The sequence below is a fragment of the Mirounga angustirostris genome, unplaced genomic scaffold (genome assembly GCF_029215605.1).
Source record: "Mirounga angustirostris isolate CCGP_5_RB_7025 unplaced genomic scaffold, mMirAng1.0.hap1 SCAF_5, whole genome shotgun sequence".
In the NCBI taxonomy this organism is placed as follows: Eukaryota; Metazoa; Chordata; class Mammalia; order Carnivora; family Phocidae; genus Mirounga; species Mirounga angustirostris.
The window spans coordinates 102063287-102081486 of NW_026991713.1; the positions used below are offsets into that span (position 1 = coordinate 102063287).

Sequence of the window (18200 nt, forward strand, 5' to 3'; positions counted from 1 at the left end):
TCCAGCTGCTGAGAGACAGGAGCCCGGGTCAGAGCAAGGCCAGGGAGGGAGCTTGAAGTGGACATTGAGCAGAGCTTGGAATACAGCCGGTTACTTTGGGTCCGGGGTGAGGCAGCACTCTCTCTAGGATATGGAAATGGTGACGCAAGTGGTTGTGTTCCCGTTTCGGTGGTGCTGCTAAGGAGGGCACGCTAGGCACTGCTTCCTCATTGCTGGCCCTCAATCTGGCTGAGTTGAAAATTCGGACTCCCAGGACCCAGACTTAGAGATGCTCCTGAGTGAATCTGGGGTGGGGTCTGGGAACCTGCGTTTTAAAAAGACACCTGGGGGGGCGCCTGAGTGGCTCAGTCGGTTAAGCGTCTGCCTTCAGCTCAGGTCATGATCCCAGGGTCCTGGGATCGAGTCCCGCATCGGGCTCCCTGCTCGGAGGAGAGCCTGCTTTTTCCTCTCCCTCTGTCTGCCACTCTGCCTACTTGTGCTCTCTATCTCTGTTAAAAAAAAAAAAAAAAAAAAAATCTTTAAAAAGACACCTTGGGTGATTTTGTTCTGCAGTAAGGTTTGGGAATTGCTGATAGGTTACTGTGTCCGACTACACCAAACAGTCCATGCAGTGAGATGGCTGTTTGCCGGAACAGGTGGGCTTAGAAGTGTGACCAAGACCTCAGGGTGTTAGAAGTCTGAGGATGGGAATCCGGAGTAAATCATCAATGTCTACACACTCAAGAGCAAACTGGGAGAGGGACTGGCAAGCTATCCTGGATTAGAATCTCCCAAGAGACTAAGAACGGTACAGTCTGTCCCAAATCCTCCTACATAATAACATGTGCAAGTGTAACCTCCTGAACCCATGTCCAATCTCTATTGCGGTCAGCCAGCTCCTCTGGCTTTGGAGAGATGCACAAGACACAGTGTGCATCCCGCAGCCTTGCCCCAGCCCCTGCAGCTTCTGTGCGGATCTGGGCAGGCCTGGGAGAGAATGGCTCAGGACAAGGCTCCGAACGCTGCCGGGTCCCATGCAGGCCAGAGCAGGGCAAAGCCTGCAGTTGCCCCGTTCCACACAGTCGCTGGCTCTGCCCCAGGACCCGCCGGCAGAAGCCAACTGGGGCTTCGTGTTCTCTAACCAGAGTCCCCAGGGAGCATCTCTGTTTCTGCCTTCCACAGTTCTGAATTTGGGCTTGGCACTAAATTAAGAACTCACCCCCATAAAAACCCGGGTAACCTGGAAAGTCAGCATGACTTTTTGATGGGCACGGAGACCTGGTGTTTTAGGCCTAGGGCCAGAGACCAGTATTCTAGTCAGCTCTGTGGTGGATTGGTATTGGAAGCTTGAACAGTAATACATCAGGCTTCCAGCTGGAAGCTTGCTTCCAGTCTCCTGGCCAGCTCTGCCCACCCCCGGGGGTTCTGTAAGGTTTAGCTGCCACAGAGGATGAGGAAGTAACATGGAAAATGTACACAGTTGAAAATGTACACAGTCCATTCTCGTGTTAGTTATTATTTCAGTTGTGCTGTCAATGGTCGTGAACAGACCCAATCATCTCCGGCCAGTCCCATGTTTTCTCAGCCCCCTATTGTGGTTTCCCAACAAGTAGTAAAAAATACTTTCTCTATGGGGTGCCTGGGTGGCTCAGTCGTTAAGCGTCTGCCTTTGGCTCAGGTCATGATCCCAGGGTCCTGGGATCGAGCCCCGCATCGGGCTCCCTGCTCAGCGGGAAGCCTGCTTCTCCCTCTCCCACTCCCCCTGGTTGTGTTCCCTCTCTCGCTGTGTCTCTCTCTGTCAAATAAATAAAATCTTTAAAAAAAAAATTTTTTTTCTCGGCCAAACAAAGGGGTTTTTTGGTAACAAAAACAATCAAGGTGGATATAAAGGATGTCTCTCTAACCAGACAGAGGCTTTTTGTTCACCAGGACAGGTAACTGAGAATTATAGATTTCATTCCCTAGAGAAATTTTAGAAGAGGCATTTAGATGTTTTGGGAAATTTAGTAAAGTCTGGGGACAGGGAGAAAACCGGACATACTCCAGAGACTCAGTTCAGCTACAGGACTCTGTGAGCCCTGCCTCCCTTGGGGAATTAACCAACCTCTAAAAAACATTATGAAGGACACAGATATGGTGCCCAAGACCTGGCTTCCCAAGCAACAAGCTAAGTGATCTCTCGCAGTTTCCCTAGCAATAAAACAGGGATAATAATATCTTTAACCTCAAATAAAATAATGGATGTGAAAGGCTTTTGTAAAATATAGTCCTTTTTTAAAGATTTTATTTATTTATTTGAGAGAGAGAGCGCAGGAGCAGGGGAGAGGGGCAGAGGGAGAGGGAGAAGCAGGCTCCCCACTGAACAGGGAGCCCAATGTGGGACTCGATCCAATGACCCTGGGATCATGACCTGAGCCGAAGGCAGACGCTTAACCGACTGAGCTACCCAGGTGCCCTAATAATCCTTTGAAAGAGTGAGATATTGGTATAGATGTGTTGAGCCTTGGGACACCTGGGTGGCTCGGTTGGTTAAGCGTCTGCCTTCGGCTCAGGTCATGATCACAGGGTCCTGGGATCAAGCCCCACATCAGGCTCCCTGCTCAGTGGGGAGTCTGCTTCTCCCTCTCCCTCTGCTGCTCTCTCTGTCAAATAAATAAATTAAATTAAATTTTAAAAAAAGATGTGTTGAGCCTGTTTCAAGGCAAGAGCAAAGAAAACATGATTTTTAAAAAAGTACAGGAATCATCTCTTAGTTGAAGCTAACTACAAATGCAAGGACTTTAACCTGGATCTAGTTTGGTCTTTGGTATACCTCAAAACCCACCATTCTTTCCTATGTCAGCTATGGTCTTTCCTGAGAGGGTCCTTAACTGAAAAATAAGTGAAAATTTATAAATTAAAATTTTCAAAAAAGTGAAAATTAAAAATTCAGTGAAAAATTCCACTCCTCTTTAAAAAGGAGCCACTTTTTAGAGCTGCAGTCTGTTTACCATTGTTTCTGGGGTCCAAGACCTTAGGAAACTTCAAAAGGGCCAAGGAACCTGGACTAGAGGCAGAACGGAAGTAGGCTTATCCCTGGGCCCTCAGAAGATGTGGATGAAGAGCCAGAGGCTCAAAGGAATTCTGGAATTTACTCTGCCTCCCTCCGAGTGTGGCTACCCTGCTCATAGCTCTCTTTCCTCTCCGGCTTCCACACCACGCCAGGGCAGTCACACAGAGGGGCTGAGAATTGGGGAAGTCCCGCTCAGCCCCCCCAAAAGTCTATAAAAGGGAAAAAGAGTCCCAGGATCTCGGGTTAGAAATCAGAAGGCATTTTCTGAAGGATACATGTTTACACAGGGTGGGGTTTCTGTTACCACTGTCCAGACTAGGATTTCAGGGACACACCATGGAGTTCTTTTGGGCTGCCCTGAATAATAAAGATTACACATAGCCTTGTTTATCTAGGGGAACTGTCTTCCAGTTCTAAACAATAGACTTACAAATTCCCTTTCTGAGAACAATGCCCATTCAGGAGCTGGGGACATTCTGTGCAAACAATTGCTGGCTATCAGTCACAGTTCTCAGGAGAGGGAGGTGGGGAGGGTGTTACCCCTACAGAGTAGAGTGTGCTTAGAAACTCAACTCCCAGTGTTTGTTAGGGACACAGAAGCACACTGAGGTGACGGGTCCAAACTTGCCCAGACGATCACACCCTGTGCATGTGACAGTCACAGGTCCTAACAGCATGTCACCTTACCTTTACTCGGAGCTGAAGAATATGGGGTAATTGTTACTTCCACTGAGGACAAAGTAACACACCCTCGGGTATGATCCAGGGCAACAATGCTAAGAAGAAAGGAACTCCCAGGTAGCACACTTCTCATTTTTCCTGCTTATCTTTTTTAAGATTTTATTTTTAAGTCATCTCTATGCCCAGTGTGGGCCTGGAACGCAGGACCCCAAGATCAAGAGTCACAAGCTCACCAATGGAGCCCACCAGGCGCCCCTTTCCTGCCTATCTTTTAACAATAGGGGACTAGAGAAATTATTTGGAAATCAGAACACTGAGGTTGTTTTTGGTTTTCTGGTTGTTGGGGTTTTGTTTGTTTGTTTTTTGTTTGTTTTTTGTTTTTTTTGCATTGCATAGTTTTATTTATTTCTATTTCAGTTTTTTTGCGATATCATTGACATAAATACTGTACAAGTTTAGGATGTACAGCATAATGACCTGGCTTACATATATTACATAATAATTGCCATAGTAAGTTTAGTTAACACCCACCATCTCAGATAGACTCCCCTACCCCCCAAAAAAGCTTTTTTCTTCCTGAGAACTTTTAGGATCTACCCTCTTATTGATGAGGGATCAGAAGGCAAGCTGAGGACAAAACACAAGATGACACTCTGCAACCAACACCCCCCCACACACACACACTCCTGGGTGGGATAGGTGTGACATTCCTCCAGGAAACTTAGAACTATCTTAATGTTAATGCTTTGCTAGAGGGAAAAGACACCCTTAGCTTAATAATAGCAAGTCCTCCGGTATCCTGAGGGTCTTCTTTAGCATATCAAAGTGCTTTTGGACACCTCCCTTTTTCCTTACCAACCCCAACTCCCAAGTATACAATCGGCCACTCCTCACAACCCCCGTGCAGCAGCTCATTCTACACACGGTTCCCTGTCTCTGTGTTGCGGAAAATAATCAGACAGGCGAGAAACCAAGTGGCTCTTGGAGAAGCAGGAGAACTCAGGTTTATCTTACGCCGGCGGACCCAGACGAGCTCGCACATGAAATTCTGGGCCCCGGGCAGCGGGGTTATAGAGCTTTTTATAGGGGAGTGCAGGTGGTCAGGTTCCACGGGCTGTGCTGACTGCTGGTAGGTAGGTTTACACTGGGGGTGGGGTGGGGGGTGCTTTAGGCGGGACGGCGATTAGGGCAGCGGTTAGAGCGGACAAGATGCTGGTGGTGAGAAGCCTGTAGAGGCCGAAACGGCGAGTTTTCACTTCTCCACCGACTGAGCTAGTAACTTTCCATCTTCTGGGTCCTGCTCGCCTGGGCCTGCTCTGGGTAATTTTCCTCTTCACCCAGGCTTTAATAAAACCACCATTTTGCACCAAAGTCGTCTCAAGAATTCTCTCTTGGCCATCGGCTCTGGACCTCACTCCACCAAACCTCACCACCATTCCAAATCTACATCATTAACAACTTTCAAATGTACCATAAAGCGTGTGAACCATGGTCATCACACTGTACGTTACATCCCCAGTACTTATTTACAGAAACCAGCCTTCTTCCAAACCCACAATTTGTAGAGTTCTAGGTGGAGGTAGATGAAGCTTCTCTGGAGCTTAAAGGCTATACAATGGAGGGGGGGACGATAAAAAAATTATGAATACCAAATTATGAATAGAGCCTTACAAAGCTAAAGAGAGGCCCTGAAGCTTAATCTTCATTCACTTTATGTAAAAGTCAAATCTGGTTCTAGGGCAAGTATCCAGAAGATTCCATGAAAATCTTACAGAGCCTTAAATTACGTTCTCGCTCCCTCTTGCCTTAACTGAATTCTGGATTTCCCCCGACAATATCTTCTGTTGAAAAGTTGAAAAACTCTCTGGGGTAAAGGCTCTTCCTTCTCCCGTGTCCCCATGCTGTGGTCTTGAAGGGGCAAGGATTGCTGCCTGCACACTCCACTGTTACAGAGCCTGCTCAGCAAACCCTGCAGCCAGACCTTCCCCTCTGCCCATGTGGGGGCTCCCCTGCAAATGCAGTGGGATTGGGGCATAGGGCTACCTCTTCCCCCTGACAGTCTCTGACAGTAAGCTGGCCACAGCTGTGGAACTCCTTCCCTCCTTCCCTGTATTATTTGTTAGCTCCAAAGCCTAGATCCCCTTCCCAAACCCCATCCCCAGCCTCTCCCCTGCCAAGCCCTCAGGGCTTCCAAACCTGCCCTGTGCTCTCATTACTACACTTCCCGGGGTGTCTGCCCTCCCCTGCTCTCATATTTTCTCCTCTTGGGACTCGGCCCTCCCACCGCCAGTCATGTGCACCCCATCCCACCAGCTTCCATCTTGCGCCGGCCGCCTTGTTGAGAGCAGCGCTCAGCAGCATGAGTTACAAGGGTGAGCCCGGCGGCATCCAGCCACGGAGGAAATACACTTTACTTTCTCTCCCACCGGGAGAAAGAGCCTTCTCAGAGCCATCAAGCAATCTGATTCCTGACCCCCGCAGGGTAATGAGAATCTCTGGCATCTGTATACACGTAGCTTTCATATATGCAAAGCGCTTCCCTGAGCATGACCCCCTCCACCTTGACCTACCGCTGTCTAATTTCTCTCTGTTCATTTCTCCTGCTGTGGAGTTTGCTGAAGAAAACTGGGCCACTTCGCCCTTAGACAGACCCATGCGGCTTCCCCTCCCTGCTCCTCAGCTGCGCCCCCTCTCCCCTCCCCCCGCACGCACGGGGGTCCTCCCCCGCTGACCCTGCTCCGCCCCGGCTTAGAGACTAGGAGTGTCATGAATTTCTGCCGCTTCTCTCCCCCTCTCCCTCCAAACTTGTTCCTATCTTCACGCTTCCACCCCGACAGCCTTCACCGTGGAGAGAAAGTTCGAGGAAGTTCCCTATGTGGTTTTGCTCTTACACCCGCGAGATGCCCTCGTCACACGCAGAGCAGCTGTCTGCATATCTGTTTCCCCTCTTCAATCACGAGCTCTCTAAGGGTAGGGACTGTGTCTTCCTGGGCCTGGTCCGCGCCCCGGCCTGCGGCGGTGGCCCCGTAGGTTCGCATGCCTCTGAGCCTACTGATGAATATAAAGAACGGGAAGGACCTGCTGAAGTTAAGAGAGCAAAATACAGAAGAGGACTGCGGGGCTAAAGCAATGAATGCCGTACATATGAGCAGGACCCCCTGTGGAAGCAGGGGCACCCCCAGCCTGCTGTCTCGTCTAGGAAAGCGGGACAGGAGTCTGGATTCCTGGGGAAGGAAGTGAGGCGGCGAACGCGGGGCTGGACCCGGCGGCCTTTAAAGTCGGCCCGCCCTGATGCGCTCCCCATCCCCCCAGCACGAGCGCGGCGCCCCCTGCTCGGTGCCCTTGGGTCAGCCCCGCTTCTCATCTATACGACGCAGATCGGAGGTCTTCCCCCCGCCCCTGAGAGGAGCCAGTGAGCCGGCGTGCCAAACCGAAAAATCTCCGTTTTTATTAATCTGCTGGAAGCAAGCATTAATCTCTCCCTCCAGTGGGAGAGAGAAAAGCGCTTTTCTTGAGGCTACAGTGAGGACCTGCTAATAGCCACCTTTCCAGTGAGGGTGGGCTTCTGGAAGGAAGGGCCCCGGTTTATTTAGTGATTCATTATTATGTTCTTTGGTCGTACACTTGCGGAAGGCGGCACCTGTGTCCCCGGATACAGCACCCGTTCGCTGCCCGATTGCCTGTACCGGGCACGTGCGACTGACACATGTTAAAAGCTCTGTAAACATTTGTGGGAGGGAGGGAGGAAAGAAGGAAAGAACTTAGGGGTAAATGGTTCTAGGGAGGATGCAGCCATGCTAAGGGCCCGTAGAAGGTGCAGAAGGTCAACCCCCTGAGAAGGGCCGTGGAAAGCAAAAAGGCTGAAGGAATGCACCACTCAGTCCAGAACAACTAATGAGCTTTTTAGGTTTTTGTGTTTTTTTACATTTAATTATGTTTATTTATTTACTTAAGATTTTATTTATTTATTTAAGAGAGAGAGAGCGAGCCTAAGCAGGGGGGAGGAGCAGAGGGAGAGGGAGAAGCAGCCCCCCGCTGAGCAGGGAGCCCAATGCGGGGCTCAATCCCAGGACCCTGAAATCATGACCTGAGCGGAAGGCAGACGCTTAACGACTGAGCCACCCCGGCGCTCCTTATTTATTTATTTTTAAATTAAATTAAATTTTATTTAAATTCAAGGAATTAGTATAGAGTGTATTTCTGAGGTAGAGTTCAGTGATTCATCAGTTGCATACAACACCCAGTGCTCATTCCATCAGGTGCCCTCCTTAATGCCCATCACTCTGTTACTCCATCCCTCCACCCTGTTTTGGTTTTTTTTTTTTCCTTCAGTCTTATTTTTAAATCCCCCAGTGCTTAAATAATGACATTTTGTGCAGCAGTTTCTATTTGTGATAGAAGAGATATGGGAGAGCACAGGAAATAGCCGACCACACCCTTGTCTTCACAAACAAGGGGAGAAAGATTCAAGGAAGAAGATGAAAAGGCTGTGTGTGTGAAACCTTTGAAGAATACACAAAAGCAAATTCACAATTATGCACACAGCTATACATCTGTATTTATCTCTATAGCTTTCTCTAGGGACTGGAAATCATGACTTCACACTGATAAGCAGATTCCAATTCCAGTGGACACCATAAAACTCATTCTTGTTTTCTCTGACAGTGAGAAACCTGGCTCCAAGGAGGAGTATTTTAAGGAGCTGGAAAGAAGAAAAAAGAAGCAATAGGTCACCATGATCTTAGGTTCCCACGTGCCAGCCTCCCTGCAACACCTCAAGGGTGGAGGTCAGACTAGGACAGAGGCAGTGTAAGAAGACCAGCTTGGCTGTGGGGCACCCCCAGATTGTAAGAAGTCCCAAAAGTGTCAGTGCCTCGGACTGATTTAGGACACCCTATAAATACACTCTATAAATACACACTAGGGCAGAGTTGAGTCAAAGTCAGCTGGAGCCTCTGTGCTTATGTCAAAGCTCCAGAGTTCACCCTGATTATCTCTGGGTGACTTCAGTTGTTGATCTCATCCTAGACCCAGGAATATGAGGTATGATTAATTTTGGTATTTGGAGAAAACAGGAAGGGAAGAGAGAAAGAGAAGGAAGAGAAAGCAATAAATGTATCATCGCTTCAAAGCATTCATAAAGATGGATAAAGTTGACCGCATACAAAATTTCCATGGGACAAAAATAATAAGGCAAATCAGAACATTAGCAGTAGACTGGGAAAATCTTGGTAGTGTACATCATGAGAAAGAGCTAATTTTCATTTGTACATGCAAAGAACACTTGGAAGTCAATAAGACCATTTAACCCAAAAGAAAAGTGGGCAAAAGACCTTAAAAAAATCATAAAAGAAGAAGTATGCATGGCTTTCAAACCATGAAAAAGTGATCAGCCTCATTTTCAGCAAAAGAAATGTATATTCGAATTAAAAGAGATAATTTTTCGCCTAATAGATGAGTAAAGATGAATGATTTTGATAAATTACTGTGTGAGAGAGGGTGTGGAGAAACAGGTACTCCATGCATTGTTGGGGGGGTAAAAATTGGTACCACTTCTTTGGAACAATCTATCAAAATTAAAAATGCACATATCCTTTGCTCCAGAGAACCCACCTCTACAGAATTATCTTAAGCATATCCTTACATGTGTGTACAAAGATGTATGCACAAAATCCTTCCTGCATTGTTATTTGGGGAGGAAAAGTCTGAAAGAACCTAAATGCCTGTCTGTAGTGGGAATGAATATTACACATGGCTGTTATGTAAATTGAAAACTTACACAAAATGGTTCATAGACATATATATGTATACATGTAAAAATATACAAGCTCAGGGCGCCTGGGTGGTTCTGTCGGTTCAGCATCTGCCTTCGGCTCAGGTCGTGGTCTCTGGGTCCTGGGATCGAGCCCCGTGTTGGGCTCCCTGCTTGACGGGGAGTCTGCTTCTCTCTCTCTCCCCTTCTGAACTTTCCCACTGCTCGTTCTCTCTCTCTCAAATAAATAAATAAAATCTTAAAAAAAAAGAGAAAATATACAAGCTTATTGAAAGGATATAACAAATTCATGATAGTGTTTACCCCCGGGGATAGGGACAAGGGGAACAGGATTGGCTGTGAAGGTCATAGAATTTTTTTTTTTTTTTTTTTTTGGTCATAGACTATTTCAATTTTGTCTGTAACATTTTATTTCATTTATGTAAGAAAAAAAGTTACGTCTAAACATTCTCATCAGCTCTGAAACTTTGTGTATTATACTCTTTCTTTTCTGTGTTTTTCCAGGAGGCAGGATACAGATCAGTGGGTATAAGGTGATATCTTTTGTGTAAAAGAGGCGCCTGTGTGCTTGTTTACATGGAATTGTCTCTGGAAAGACAGACGAGGTGGACAAGATGACGGTGGTTGACCGCAGGCAAGGGGAACGAGGAAGCCCTTCTGGGGTGGGAGGGAGATTTATTTTTCACAGCACATTCCGACTGTGTATGTATTTAACCATGTGAATGTACTACTTATAAAGAGCAAACAAACAAAAAGCATGTGTTAAGAGCCAGCTGTACTTAGGAAGATAAGCCTGGCCTGCCCTCCAGGTCTAGAGTCACCTTGCATTCCCGAGGGAAGGAAGGGCTTCTCTGGGTTCTCTGAGGGCTTTGCCTGAGGGGATAGAGGAGAGAGCCAGGGGTGCGCACCCTCCTACCTCCCCGCGGAGCCACGCTGACGCTGGGGGCTGCCATTAACACAGCAGTTATGTAGTGGGTGGACAAGGCAGGCAAAAAACACTGGAAAATGTCCAGTATGGCAAAGATAAGTATATTTTAGGGTGGTGAGAAGGAAGCCCTGTGGCCAGGCAAACTTCCAGATGGTTATCCTGTTTTCAAGTCAGAGTCCTCAGCAAGAAAACAAAACAAAGAGTCCAATCAATGGAAAACAAGCCATACAGATCTAATGACAAACGTTGATGAACCTTGAAGCCATTATGCTAAGTGAAATAGACCAGTCACAAAAGGACAGACACTGTGTGACTCCACTTCTATGAGGGACCTAGAGTAGTCGGATTCAGAGAGACAGAGTAGAGTGGGGGTGGCCAGGGATGGGCTGGGGGTGGGGGATGGGGAATTCACATTTAATGGGGACAGAGTTTCAGCTGGAGATGAAAAAGTTCTGGATATGGATGGTGGTGATGGAGGCACCGCAATGTGAATGTACTGACTGCACTGAACTGTATGCTTAAAAATAATTAAAATGATAAATTTTAGTGTCAGTGCCTATTTTACCACAATTAAGAAAAAAAGTTGCCTACCCAGCTGACTGACAATCCTGGTAAGCCTAAAACCTTTAACTAGTCATTTAAAGGTGCAATGCTTAACCAGTCTTATTATTGCCTCATGATCTTTAACTAAGCCCTCCTTTATTTTTTCCCTATCAATTTTCTGACGAGGGTGTGAGATACAACTTTGACCCTTATGCATAAACACGGGCACATGTGCGCTAACATAACAATGTATATATAACCATCACCAACAGCAAAACCAAACTAAACAAACAGCTCTTAAGTGATGAAGGCAGTTGAGTCTTATTTAGATTTCCTTCACAGAAGGAGGAAACATCCAATAAATCCATTTGTTTTCTGTGATGGTCGAGAGAGGAGAAAAGTTGCAATTGTGAGAGCAACCCCCACCCCTGCCCCACTCCTTCCACACAAAGCCACCCCTTGCTAACTTTCAGGTAGATGAGATTTCACGGCTTTTTGATTTTTTCACCAGTGTCCTAACTCAATTTCTTTCCAAAGACAGTGTCATAATCTGAGTGAGCCAGCATATCTCCAGCTCTGGGCTTTAGGGAGAGTCCTGGTCTCTGGACTTTGAAAAGAACTAGGGCAGAGGGAGTCTGGTATCTGGAAGAGATACTGCTGTTCACTTATGCTAGCCAAATGCTGGTTTTGTAACTTTGTGTAGCCATGACCCAATCTTTATTTACCCTAAAGCCCACTTTATTCTGCTTTTGAAATAACAGCCCAAGGAGAAACAAGGTGTCTGGTGGCATGTCACCCTAAAGAGAGTGCCCAGAGCAGGCCTGTGCTCTGGACCCTGCACCTCCCACTCAGCACCACGCGATCGTGCATGAAAACATAACCACCATAACCGAGACTCAGACCAGGGAGAAGTTGAACCATCCATCGTTGACTGGCAAATCTAGCTAAATCCAGCGAAAATATTCCTAATCTGCCTTGACCCTTACCTAAAAAGAACTTTTATTTCAGTTGGAGTTTATTTGTCTGGCAAATAGGAGCTCTGGCACAGGGAGCAGGATTGGGGAGAAATAGACGATTACAGCAACTGGGTGCAATTTGAAACCTTGACACATTAGTTTTGTTTGTACCATGCTCAAATAATCTCTAATTACTTGTCAGAAACATCACAAGCTTTTGCTCTCATAGACTGGAGAACCCCTCAGTATATCTTATTTCTTCTGGTGTGAGAAAAAACAGGGCTCATTTTTCAGTCTTACATACTTGCAAACACTCAGGCGGCAGGTGATACTTGGCTTCTTCCACACTCCAATCTGACTCTCTTTCTGGAAAACATGGAGAGGCTGGTGCTAATATCACATCCCTTTCTGAGGGCTGAGAATTCGAGGGCAGAGGAGGATCAGCTCCTGAAAGGGGGAGAATAAACCAAACCAGGAAGGGGGTGCATGGGACTGCTTGGGCCCTTTAAAGCTTTCTTTGAAGACCTTGCCTGGAGACAAAAGCTTCTTCACGCTGTCACCCTTTCTTCACTCACTTTCATTTTTTTTTTTTTAAGATTTTATTTATTTATTTGAGAGAGAGAATGAGAGAGAGAGAGCATGAGAGAGGGGAGGGTCAGAGGGAGAAGCAGACTCCCTGCCGAGCAGGGAGCCCGATGTGGGACTCGATCCAGGGACTCCAGGATCACGACCTGAGCCGAAGGCAGTCGCTTAACCAACTGAGCCACCCAGGCGCCCTCTCACTTTCAACTTTAATATTAACTGCCTGCCTTTATGTTTCCACTGCGTGCGATTCTCTACAGTGCCCTTCCGGCGGCCACTCTCTCCCCCTTACTCTTCTGTGTTTTTATCTCCACCTTTTTCACATTGGTGGTACAGGTCTGCCATAAAACTGGTTAACGGAGGAAATCCCAGTGGTTTGTTCCTTCATTCACCTTACAGTTACTGAGCACACAATTTACAAAGCACTAAAGGTTTAGACTTCATTCTGTTAATTTAAGAAATGAGATGATTTACAACTCATTTGAAACTTGTTACATTTCTCACTTCAACTAAGTTATATATATTTTTTCAATATGAAGTTGTGGGGTGTTATCAGACGCTGTCCGGTACAATGTTGTGAGTCACGGGTCTACACACCTGACATCTGGTCAAAGGTCTGCCAGTGTATTTACACCTGTAATTACAGGGCTCATTTTACCCTGTGGTTCTCACTAGTACCAATGTCTTAATCTTGAAGCTGGAGCAGTAGAACTTTCCCCTAAGATTCAGAGGTACTTACTTTTTCACCTTTAAAAACACCCAGCATTTTGGGGTGGCTCAGTCAGTTAAGTGTCTGCCTTCGGCTCAGGTCATGATCCCAGGGTCCTGGGATTGAGCCCCAGGTTAGGCTCCCTGCTCAGTGGGGAGCCTGCTTTTCCCTCTCCCTCTATCCCTCTCCCTGCTCATTCTCTCTCTTGCTCTCAAATAAATAAAAAAATAAAATCTTTAAAATAAATAAATAGGGCGCCTGGGTGGCTCAGTTGGTTAAGCGACTGCCTTCGGCTCAGGTCATGATCCTGGAGTCCCGGGATCGAGTCCCACATCGGGCTCCCTGCTCGGCGGGGGGTCTGCTTCTCCCTCTGCCCTCTTCCCTCTCGTGCTCTCTGTCTCTCATTCTCTCTCTCTCAAATAAATAAATAAAATCTTTAAAAAAAATAAAAATAAAAAATAAAATAAAATAAATAAATAAAAATTAAAAAACCAGCATTTTGGGGCGCCTGGGTGGCTCAGTCGTTAAGCGTCTGCCTTCGGCTCAGGTCATGATCTCAGGGTCCTGGGATCGAGCCCCGCATCGGGCTCCCTGCTCCGCGGGAAGCCTGCTTCTCCCTCTCCCACTCCCCCTGCTTGTGTTCCCTCTCTCGCTGTGTCTCTCTCTGTCAAATAAATAAATAAAATCTAAAAAAAAAAAAAAAAAAAAAAACCAGCATTTTAACTTCACCAATACAGCTAAACATGTATTGTTTTTCCTCCTATTATCTCCTAAAGCTGGATGTTCCTGGAGCTTCATGTCTCTCCCAGGCCCATTCCCCATCCACAATAGGGATGGGAAGTACACAGAAGCTTCAGCCTCAGTCCCATTATTGTAACTCTGATTACAGCCCAGGGCTCTGCTGTTCCCTTCCTAGTTTTTTCACATTGATGCCACAGGGCTCTGTTTGTACTTGGTTTCCCTGTGTAGGCTTCTAGTTTCCTATTGAGATCAAAGACTGAAGTGTCTATGTCTTCCCAGTATTGGTTCTTTTAGGCACTCCTCTAAAGTATATGTGATCCTGATGAAGCTATGAAGGCTGACGCCATCTCCCTCCTAATCCCCAGATAATAAAATGTGTGTGTATGGCCTATGTTGGCCAGTCAGAGGAGTCTGTCTTCCTTGGCTGTAGTGGTTGGTTCAGGAATAGGTAGAACCCACGCCAGCCCAAACAGAGCCCTTATTATACTTTTTTTTTTTCTTAACTAAAGTTACCTGGAAAGATGTTCTCTATCCATTAGGACTGCCAAGCTTGGGAAAGTGAGACAGGAACAGCTAACAGTTATCTTGCCTTTGGCAACAGAGCTACAGGCAGGGGAAGAAGACAAGCAGGGGCAAGGAAAGTTTAGAGATAGTGTGGAGGATTGGGTTATTTCTTCCAACTCTTTATGCTTAATTTGAAATTATTTAATAGAGAGATTTATCTAGCAATCTATCATCTATCATCTATCTATCCATCTCTCTCTCTCTCTCTAATCCTCTAATCTTTTGCAATTTGACTTTGCAGTGCCTCCCTCTAGAGTAAATGGAATTTACGTCTGTGCTCATTGACCTTGGACTTGGCCATATGACTTGCTCTGACCAGTAGACTATGGATGAAAATCATGTGTGCCCATCCTAAGCTGAGGCCTTATGAGTTTCCACCAACAATTTTGGATCTTTTGCTCTCTCCCATGAAAAGAACAGATAGCTGTTCATCCTTCTGCTTTGATCCCAGGATGAAGACATGGAGCAGATCTGTAGCCAACCTGAAGACTGGAGTCCACCTGAGCCCAGCCATGCCCAGCCACTATTAGCTTACACATAACCAATCTGCAGACCTGTGAGCATGAAATAAATAAATGTTTGCTGTTATGGGCCATTGAAATTTTGATGTTAATTGTTATGTAGCATTTGAGATTTGAGGCTACTTGCTACAAAGCATGATTATACTAAACATGACTAACATAGATGGCCAGTGAAAAAGAGTTCTGAGTGTATCTGATCACATTGCGTCTGAAGTCAATGCCATCCAATTATGTGAGTTGAGTTTCTATTAGGAACTAAACAGGTCAGAACCGATGCAAAAACCCTTCTTAAACTCCTACGATGTAGTCTTATAATCTTGACCAGTCATTACCAAATCCCTTTCCCGGAATATTGGTTCTGTGTATCTGCTGGGATCTTGACATAAGTGGTCAGATGAGCACAGCAATTGCACTGTTGCCACAGCCTGACCTTTAATCTCACCCAACACCCAACACTTTGAACAGGGCTGCTGTATCCCAATTGCCAAATAATCATCTGTCCCTTAACCTTAGGGCTGATACCTGCCCGCACTACAGCTGAACTGGTCCTAATCCTTGGATGCTGCCCTTTTTAGACCCAGCCGCTGCTGCTGGGTCTGTTTCTTCTATTCCTTTGGTCTCCTTAGCATTGCGCTGTACCCTTGCCCATAAACCTACATATCTGAAACAAATTACTACGACAGTGTAAATATGGTAAACATAAAAAATAAATGCAGGATAAACATTTTTCCTTAATTCATGATATTATCTTTGTATTGCAAATAGAATGTTTTTTCCTAACTTACCCTAAATTCTATTCTGGAGTTAAGTTCATGAGGAGAGGAAATCTGAAAATGTAGATCAACTTTGTCATGATCTAGAAATGGGAGGATGGAGAGCAAAATTGGTGGATATCCTTCCATGGAGCAGGTGCATAGCTCCAAGAAAATCCACACCTTAGCAGGGATTATTTAAACAGCATAGACAACATTAGGTCAAAATTTTAGATTGCTTTTGAACTCCTTAATTCTTCTTTCAAAAAATGTATATAATTTTCAGACATTTATAAGATATTTTAAAAATTTAAGCACAGATAACAATATAGAAAACACAAATAAGGGGGGCGGAGCAAGATGGCGGAGGAGTAGGAGACCTGGATTTCCTCTCCTCTCAGGAATTCAGCTGGATAGGGATCAAACCATTCTGAACACCTACAAACTCAACAGGAGATCGAAGAAAAGAATAGCAACAACTCTCTCATCAGAAAAGCAACCACTTTCTGGAAGTTAGGATGTGCGGAGAAGTGAATCCGAGGCGATATTCGGGAGGATAGATGGGGGGGGGGGCGCTCCGTCGGCCGCTTCTGGCAAGTGATAGAACCACGGAGCACTAAATCGGAACTTTTAAAAGTCTGCTCCACGGGGCGCCCGGGTGGCTCAGTTGGTTAAGCGACTGCCTTCAGCTCAGGTCATGATCCTGGAGTCCTGGGATCGAGTCCCGCATCGGGCTCCCTGCTCAGCAGGGAGTCTGCTTCTCCCTCTGACCCTCTCATGCTCTCTCTCTCTCTTTCTCTCAAATAAATAAATAAAATCTTAAAAAGAAAAAAAAAAAGTCTGCTCCGCTGAGGGACATCACTTTGGTGGCTAAGTGGGGGGTGGTACCCTCCAGGACAGTGTGGTCTCAGGACCCTTGGGGACACAGAAAGACCAGGGGTGCCTGAGTGTGGCAGAGCTCCCAGGTAACGGAGCAGGGAAGCCGGCTGCAGAGGCGGAGCCCAGGCACGGGCTCTCAGCTCGGGGTGGCCATAAACCGGGATCCGCGGCACAGTCGGGCCACTGCTCCTCTAGCAGGGACCCAATAAGCAGCAGATCCGGGGAGACTCACCTTCCTCCTCCGGGAGGAGCCGCGCGGGAGTGCACCACAGGGATCTGCTGGGTTTGGAGACTCCACCCGGGGTCGGGTGCCAGAGATAGAGGCGCGCGGTCACAGGCCGGGTGAGCACGGAGTGCGGCCGGAGACCAGGGAGACGGGAGTGACTGACGGCTTTTCTCTGGGGGCTCACTGAGGAGCGGGCCCCGAGTTCTCGGCTCCTCCGGGGCGGAGATTGGGAGGCCGCCATTTTCACTCTCTGCCTCCAAAGCGGTACAGAAAGCTCGCAGGGAACAAAAGCCCCGGAGAGCAAACCCGAGCAGATTACTTAGCCGGGAGGGGGCAAGGGCGGGGCAATTCCGCCTCCGGCAAAGACATTTGGAAACCACGGCAACAGGCCCCTCCCCAGAAGATCAGCGAGAACACCAGCCAAGACCAAGTTTACCGATCAATGAGAACGGCGGAACTCCAGCGCTAGGGGAATACTGCACATAGAATTCATGGCTTTTTTACCATTATCCTTTAGTCTTTCAAAGTTGAGTTTTTTTTAACTGTCTTTTTTTTTTTTTAATTTTTCTTTTTCCCCTTTTCAGCCAACATCTTATCAATCCCTTTTTTTAAAAAACATTTTTATTTTTCATTTTTAGAGTCATATTCTATCCCTTCATAGTAGTTACCCATATTTTTGGCATATATATAAGTTGTTCTCTCTTTAAATTTTTGAGATAGTTTCTTCTAACAGATTAAAATATACCCTAAATCTCTAGTATATGGTTTTTTCTACTCCCCTGCCTGATCACATTCTCTCCCTTTTTTTTTCTTTTCTCTTTTTTTAAATCCTCTTCTTTCTTTTTTCAAACAACTTCTTATCAATTCCTTTTATAAATGTTTTTATAATTTCCATCTTTACAGTCATATTCCATCCCTTCATCATATCAACCCTTATTTTTGTACATATATAAGTTTTTCTTTCTTTAAAATTTTGGGAGGCACTTTCTTCTAAAAGACCAAAATACACCCCAAATCTAGTGTGTGGCACTGATCTATATACCACCCTGATCATATTTAATCACATTCTGTTTTTTTTGTTGTTGTTGTTGTTTTGTTTTGTTTGTTTTTGTTTGTTTTTAACTTTATCTTTTTCTTTTTTTTTCCCTCTCTTTCCGTTTCTTTTTCCACTGCTTCAGGTCTTTTCTGATTTGTTTAGAGTATATTTTCTGGGGACGTTGTTACTCTGCTAGCATTTTGTTCTCTCATTAATCTATTCTCCTCTGCACAAAATGACAAGACGGAAAAAATCACCTCAACAAAAAGAACAAGAGG

The 18200-nt window shown here is 46.0% G+C and overlaps 1 long non-coding RNA gene across 1 annotated transcript; it reads left to right on the forward strand.

The window, feature by feature from the left end:
- Positions 1-6033: 6033 nt before the first annotated feature.
- On the forward strand, positions 6034-15103 carry LOC123844086 (uncharacterized). The gene is made up of 2 exons (XR_006790694.2): positions 6034-6194; positions 14750-15103. It is a non-coding gene; the product is annotated as an uncharacterized LOC123844086 (long non-coding RNA).
- The last annotated feature ends 3097 nt before the right edge of the window (positions 15104-18200 follow it).